Source organism: Stegodyphus dumicola, chromosome 5 (assembly GCF_044657685.1).
Source record: "Stegodyphus dumicola isolate Sdum_Otavi_A_Nest chromosome 5, ASM4465768v1".
Taxonomy (NCBI): Eukaryota; Metazoa; Arthropoda; class Arachnida; order Araneae; family Eresidae; genus Stegodyphus; species Stegodyphus dumicola.
Window position 1 is genome coordinate 5242806 of NC_140772.1, and position 8421 is coordinate 5251226.

Here is an 8421-nt window from a genome sequence, read left to right on the forward strand (position 1 = left end):
GTCCTCACACTCTCACACTAAGTGTGAAAACTTTTGAGATTACTACAAGTTCAATAACCGGATTCTCTAAAAAACACACCAAATGTCATGTTGCACAAAATGTGAGCAATTTTCACACTGCCAAAGATATCTGGAGAATTACATCACTCCAGACACTTTATCAAACATTCAATATCTGAGTCACTTCCACAGCATCTGCCATTCATGCTGCCAGAGGCATTTACTTTGGACATTACTGGGTAATCTTAACTACATAAATTACAATATTGAATCAAGTTATCATATATTTTTTTGTCCATTTATATTTTGTGATTAAAATTAACTTTAAAAAATTTCTATCGCAATAACTTGCAAATATTTTTATTGGGAAACATAATGACAAAAATCCAAGAAATGACTAACCATACACAGAATAATTAAACAACATATATATCAATAATTCATTATTCTTTTTCTTTAAATTCAGAAATTTCAAAAATTTAGAAAATTACTCATTTGAATGATGCGAATACTAATACCATGTTTGATTAAAGGTAAATTAATATTTTTATTCTTTGAAAAGCAAACACTGCTTTCATAAATAAATTTTACTTTTATAATTATAGAGCATCTTACCAAGAATTGTTACTTACTTTTTCTTTTCCTTCTCTAAATCTATTGAGAATGGCTATTCAACTAACCAAGATGCAGTCTTCCTGGTATGGCAAAATATAATAGCCTGTCCTATTGACACAGTACCATATATATGTTACACAAAGCTTGAAATTTCTTTATCTCTGCATACTATGTAATACTGATCTATATTATCCAAACTGTCTTCTTCCCTTTTCAGTTTAATTATAATAGGATCAGAAAAAATCAATTCTGCAAATTCCATGACTTCTTCAGAACAAGTAGCTGAGAACAGCAGCATCTGACAGTCTTTCGGTAGCTGCTTATGAATGCGAATAGACTGGTCTTGATATCCTTGAGTCGAGATCATAACATCTGCTTCATCTAAAACAAATACTTTTATTTTCCTAAGATCAAAAAACTTATAGCGCATTGCCCAATCATAAACTTTACCAGGAGTTCCAATCATAAAATGAGCAATAATTTTTTCTCCTCTTTGCAAAACCTCACCTCTAACAACAAAACAAAATTCAATGTTAGGACAAAATTTTGCCATTTGTTTTGTCACTTTTCCTGTCTGCATGGCTAACTCATATGTTGGGGACAAAATAAGCACGTGAGGATATTTCAAATTTGTGTCCACTCTGCTCAAACTTGCCAAAAGAAAAGCAGCAGTTTTAAGCGTACCACTCTGAGACTGATATTTTGTGGAGGATCTGCAATAAGAGTAGGAAGAGCAGTCTCTTGTATTTTTGAGGGTGAATTAAATCCAATACCACACACACCTTTAAGAAGTTCAGGTCGCAGATTCAATTCTTCAAAATATTTCACAGAATAGAGAGATGAATTAGGATTTCTCTGGATATCTATATCATGAGAAACTTCAATTAAATAGATATTACAAGTTTTTTCATCACAGATATCTCAGCAGGATTTAATTCAGGTTCATCATCTTTATCATCATAGTCTTTTGATGCTTCATCAGGAATCTTTGGAGGAGGTATTGGAGGTGGCACAGGTGGTGGAATAGGATCGTCCGAATTTAAATTGTCAATTAATTTCGAAGTTCCCTTTTCTTGTATATCAGCAGAAAGACTCCAATCATCAACATCTGCCATGATAAAGCCTATCGAAAATGTAAATGTCAAAATATAGATTTCTGTAAATTCTAACATATGCAAAGACAAAGACATACTTAGAAAAACTGAAATCATAACAAATATAATGCATGTGTCCCAAATAATTAAAATGTATGAAGATCATAAAAAGCAGTTATTTTACTTACGTCACATTACTTTAAAGTTATAACTCTATTGCTGCACAAAAAAAAAAAAAAAAAAAAAAAAAAAAAAAATGATTATTATGCCTTTTATTAAATGGTATTCAATTCTATGTCCAAAAACTCATGAATATACAAGTTACCTACTAACTAAATGTAGAAAATGGTTCCCAGTGGAGAAATAGTATCTATTTCAATTTGGAACCATCTTGTTTAGTTACCATCTAGACTTTGGTTTGTAAATAGGACAGAATAAATAATCATATTTTGTGAAGTTTTTACATCATGAATATGTTTGTATCAACAGAGCCAGGTTGAGGAAAGGCCAGCACCTGGGTAATCATGTAATATGTGATCTAATTACTTAGCTATTTATTTTTAGAGGGTGATCTTAAAATTTGCTGTCTTCTCACCTTTATTTTATTACATGCTATAATTTAAAAAGAGTGTTTTAGTCTAAGAAATAAATAACTAACTAAAAGCAGTAGATTACATACTATATGATTACTGGAGCCTGTACATTCTCACAAGTATACCTCCAACCTGGCTTTCTGTCCCAATTTTCTGTCCGAATTTTTTTCTGTGGATGACAAAAGACATCTTAATTCAGAGAAACTAATAATTTCAAAATGTTACACAGATCAATTTAATATGTAAAGCATATCAAACATTATTTAAAAATTTATCCATTTGAGTTTGCTCCATATTTCTTATTAGTTGCTTTTCAACGGTGGTCTCCAAGACAAAACACTGCCTATAAATTTCTTTATCTCCACCTTTAAGTTTGAGTGTTCTCAAAATACCCACTGCTTGACGCGTTTTTAAGAATTGCACATACTCGATATCCATGTGCACATTGACCTATTTTCAATCAAAAAAAGAAACCCTAGAATTGCACAAAAATGGCACTGTGCACACCCTTGACTTTATTTATGTACACATCGACCTATTTTCACTTATAAAGTAAAAGAAAATTGACAAAAATCCAATTGTTTTTACCCTTGTAAAAAGTGGCAAATAAATAAGTGAGCGATTCTGCACTTTACCAAGAATATTTTCAAAGAAAAGGCATCATTCATTATAGAAAATTACGTTTGAACAACCAACGAGATGAAATTATGCTTTAGCGATAAGTCGGTAGCAAAATGCGATGCAGGCATCTATTCAGTTATGTTTAGCAATTTTTATATAAATTATAATAATGATCTGAAATAGTTATTTACTCTTATGCTTCCATTCAGTCATTTAGCCTTTTTCATATAAATTATAATAATAAAAAAGTATTATATGAAATTAACATTTCATCTAAATTAAAACATCAATCTTACATAGTTATTTACTATTATACTTCCTCTCTTGCCACAATTATCATGGTTGATGCAATTATTTTTGGCAGCACTGGCATCAACAATAGTTTGGCGATTTTTTATGGCCCTCGAAACTGAATAGTACTGTTGTCTTTAAAATATAGTAGAACCAGTGACCTCAGAACATCTGGTCAAGATCCACCGCAATTAATTAGAATTTTTATAAAAATGGCTAATGATGACATAACTATTTTGAACAGAAAACATGGAGGTAGTAACGCACAAATAACCAAATTAAAGTTGTCTGTCAGTAGAAAAAGTGATGATTTTGGTTTCGAACAAATAGAAGTATTGCAAGAAAACGTGCGCAAGTTAAGTAAACAAAGTGATGAACTTCGCTTGGATTATTACAAAGTGTGCAAAGATGAAGAAGTATCAGACATCGAAGCTGTTTTTGAAGAAATCGAGACGGATGTTACCAATGTTGAGGTAAGCCTCAAATGTCTTTATAATTCATTATGTACTAAGAATGATTGTGAATATCCAAATAATAGTATCCCAGAAACAAGAAGTAATTCCTTGAATTATAAATTGCCTAAAATAACATTACTAAATTTTCTGGTAATTTCAAAGACTGGAATTTATTTAAAAACCAATTTGTAGCTTTAATTTCATCTAATAGACAATTAACAGATTTTCAAAAATTGTTTTATTTACAATCTTGTTTAATTGGTAATGCAAAGCATATACAAACAATAGATCATACATATTCTAAGGCACTTGAAGAAAGATATGATAATAACAGACTGGTTGTAAATTCTCATATCCAATGAATTACAGTATTTTTCTGTTTTGCCGGCACAAGCGATAAAGTCGCCAATAATGGTACAACCGATGCCAAACGGAATGTCCTCGCTGGTAACCTTTTACGCCTCATTTCAAAGTCGCAGCTTTTTCTTATCAGATTGATTGTTTCTTTCAATACTGGCATATAATTACATAGAACTTTTATCAGATAGTTCAGTTTTATGTCTAAGGCCATTTTCGGTAATTAAGTCGATTAGGATGCAATCACAACGCTTATCCGAAGCCAAAAATATAGAAAAGATAAAGTCAAGGGTTAAATTCATCAATTCTAATGAGAATGCATTAGCGAAGTGAAGCACTACAGTTTTACATAATTTCTGAGTAAGCTATTCGTACGAATTTAAATATTTCTTGCATTTAAACGTGTGTTCCAAATTAAGATTTAACTTTAAATTAATGTAGATAATTACTGAGAGCATTAGACTTTTGTAGTGTAGTTTACGTGAGATGAGATCGCTTGGGGTCACGTGATAAGAACCAGCGAATCAGGATGTTGAACCATGAAAGCATAGTAAATTCTTAAATTACTGTCTTTTTACAAATTTATTGTCTTTATTTATTGGCTTTTTATAAAATAGGCCCTTTTGTAATCAAATATAGAAATCAAAGGAAAGGTAGTTTACATAAAGTTTATATAGCAATCTTTGTTTGCTTAGTTACCAAAAAAAGATTCATTTAGAAATAGTATTCGACTTAACATCTCAGCATGTTTAAAACGATTTTTCTTGCATAAAGGTAAAAGCTCATGTCTGTTTAGTGACAATGCAATTATTTTTGTAATTGCTCACAAAGAGTCTGCTTTGTCTGCTCACAAAGAGTTAAAGAAACTTGCTTCTTTAGTACCTGTCCCTGATGAAGTTTTGGGTAAGTATTTGGCATCTGAAAATATCTTTTGGAAATTTATTCCTCCTTGTGCCCCCAATTTGGAATTTGGGAGGCCGAAATCAAATCTATTAAATTTCATCTTAAAAGGACTCTTTCCGATGCTAAACTAACCTATGAAGCATTTTTAGCCTAATTGATCAAACTGAAGGAATACTAAATTCGAGACCTCTTTCTCCTTTATCCTCTGAACCTTCAGATTATGAACATAATTGGAACTACTAGCGTAGCATACATGTTTTGATCCCGTATGGTCGGAAATTCAGCGATTTTGATTTTTTAGTTTTGATACAGTCCAACTAAATAAAATTGGTTGCTGTTATAAAGTTGTCGTTAATATATAGTAGGACCAGCGACCTCAGAACAAAAGTGCTTTGATTTGTCGCAAAAATTTTAGGTGTAGATTGGCTGCACTTAAAAACCGCCAAATCTGCAGCTGTATTGGTATTAATACGCAAGTACCTTATTTATTAGTTCAATTAAAATCAACTACATTTACTAAATTAATTCCAATAAATAAGTTCAATCAATTTTATATTAACTTTGAAATAAAAACTATTATATGAATGAACTAACTGTGAATAAAACAGAAAAATTATCACTCGTGGAGCATGATGTTTAACCTTAAAAGCTCCTTTATTCGTTATAATAGCTACAGCTTTAAAAGATCCATCTTTTACTAAAACATTTTGGAAATGTTAAAGTGATAAATTAAGTATTTATAATCCTGCTTGAGTGCTCCAGACATTATGTATGATGTTTTTAGTAATCATCAGATGTACAAGTTTTACAAAGACAGCCTCATCAAGTTTAACAAAAATTTATTATGAAACCTTACCTGGGATTTTTCATTAGAGGCTTTCAAGCGAGTTGTGGAAAATTTCTCCTCGTCAGTTTCTTCAAGAGTTTTAGCATTGGAAAAACTATCTTGGTTTGAGTTTGTTTCATCTGCAGTATTGCACTTTACATCTAAATTCTCACACTCAAAAAGTTCTTCTCTGCCATTTACCTCCAGACCAAAATTAACTTTTGAAGTTTCAGTTTCTCCTTCAGCTTCAGCTTCAGAAACAACATCCACTTCTACAGATTCATTTTCATTCACATTTAAACAATTAACAATAGTTCGATGAGGACATATATCATACACTTTAGGCTTGAAAAAGAGGAAACATTTGTAACGTAAATATTTGAGTTTGGATTTTCGAAATCCAACAGGAATTTCTGAAGCTTTTGAAGATGCATTTCTGTCTGAAGCAACTTCTACTTCTTCAAAATCTCCTTCATCAAAAGGAGCATCTGAAACCTCTTCAGTTTCAACAGTAGTGGGGGTACTAATATTTAATTCTGGTACATAATCTAGATTTTGCCTTTAACCACATGAAGCCACCACCTTTAAGCACATGAAGATTTTCAGGATTTCTACCAAATCCTCTCTGACTAGATCTCAGATTTCTGTCAGAAAATCGTTGGATAGGTTGTGATGAAGTTGATTTTCTTGACATTTTCACAGTATCAGCATAACATCATATTAATGAAACTTTAAAATCTAAAAAAAGAAATACAATTATTTTAACATATTATGCAAAAAGAATACAAAATAATTTTAAAAAGAAATCTAAAAGGTTTCAGATTTTAAATTACATCCAAAGGAGCTTTTTAACATTTTGTGTGCTACCTTTATTTATTAAATATCATGTTCTTTTCACTTAAACCATAAAATTGAGTTCAATAAAAAAAAAAAAGTTGGCTATTTTCTGCAGGGGAGATATAAAAATAAAATTTTACAGACTTCTTTTATATAAGATTTCAATATTTTTATATGAATGAAATGTGTCTCCCTTTGCATATGGCCCTGCTGTTGAAATTAATATGCTTTTTCAATATACTGCTTGATACAGAAGTTACATACACTTCTTTTTAATAAAACTTTCATTATTTTTTTCTGTGGATGACAAAAGACATCTTAATTCAGAGAAACTGTAATAATTTCAAAATGTTACACAGATCAATTTAATATGTAAAGCATATCAAACATTATTTAAAAATTTATCCATTTGAGTTTGCTCCATATTTCTTATTAGTTGCTTTTCAACGGTGGTCTCCAAGACAAAACACTGCCTATAAATTTCTTTATCTCCACCTTTAAGTTTGAGTGTTCTCAAAATACCCACTGCTTGACGCGTTTTTAAGAATTGCACATACTCGATATCCATGTGCACATTGACCTATTTTCAATCAAAAAAAGAAACCCTAGAATTGCACAAAAATGGCACTGTGCACACCCTTGACTTTATTTATGTACACATCGACCTATTTTCACTTATAAAGTAAAAGAAAATTGACAAAAATCCAATTGTTTTTACCCTTGTAAAAAGTGGCAAATAAATAAGTGAGCGATTCTGCACTTTACCAAGAATATTTTCAAAGAAAAGGCATCATTCATTATAGAAAATTACGTTTGAACAACCAACGAGATGAAATTATGCTTTAGCGATAAGTCGGTAGCAAAATGCGATGCAGGCATCTATTCAGTTATGTTTAGCAATTTTTATATAAATTATAATAATGATCTGAAATAGTTATTTACTCTTATGCTTCCATTCAGTCATTTAGCCTTTTTCATATAAATTATAATAATAAAAAAGTATTATATGAAATTAACATTTCATCTAAATTAAAACATCAATCTTACATAGTTATTTACTATTATACTTCCTCTCTTGCCACAATTATCATGGTTGATGCAATTATTTTTGGCAGCACTGGCATCAACAATAGTTTGGCGATTTTTTATGGCCCTCGAAACTGAATAGTACTGTTGTCTTTAAAATATAGTAGAACCAGTGACCTCAGAACATCTGGTCAAGATCCACCGCAATTAATTAGAATTTTTATAAAAATGGCTAATGATGACATAACTATTTTGAACAGAAAACATGGAGGTAGTAACGCGCAAATAACCAAATTAAAGTTGTCTGTCAGTAGAAAAAGTGATGATTTTGGTTTCGAACAAATAGAAGTATTGCAAGAAAACGTGCGCAAGTTAAGTAAACAAAGTGATGAACTTCGCTTGGATTATTACAAAGTGTGCAAAGATGAAGAAGTATCAGACATCGAAGCTGTTTTTGAAGAAATCGAGACGGATGTTACCAATGTTGAGGTAAGCCTCAAATGTCTTTATAATTCATTATGTACTAAGAATGATTGTGAATATCCAAATAATAGTATCCCAGAAACAAGAAGTAATTCCTTGAATTATAAATTGCCTAAAATAACATTACTAAATTTTCTGGTAATTTCAAAGACTGGAATTTATTTAAAAACCAATTTGTAGCTTTAATTTCATCTAATAGACAATTAACAGATTTTCAAAAATTGTTTTATTTACAATCTTGTTTAATTGGTAATGCAAAGCATATACAAACAATAGATCATACATATTCTAAGGCACTTGAAGAAAGATATGATAATAAC

The 8421-nt window shown here is 30.7% G+C and overlaps 1 pseudogene; it reads right to left on the bottom strand.

Annotated features, from left to right (window-relative positions):
• Window positions 1–667: 667 nt before the first annotated feature.
• On the bottom strand, window positions 668–1547 carry LOC146997018 (ATP-dependent RNA helicase DDX19A pseudogene; annotated as a pseudogene).
• Window positions 1548–8421: the final 6874 nt, after the last annotated feature.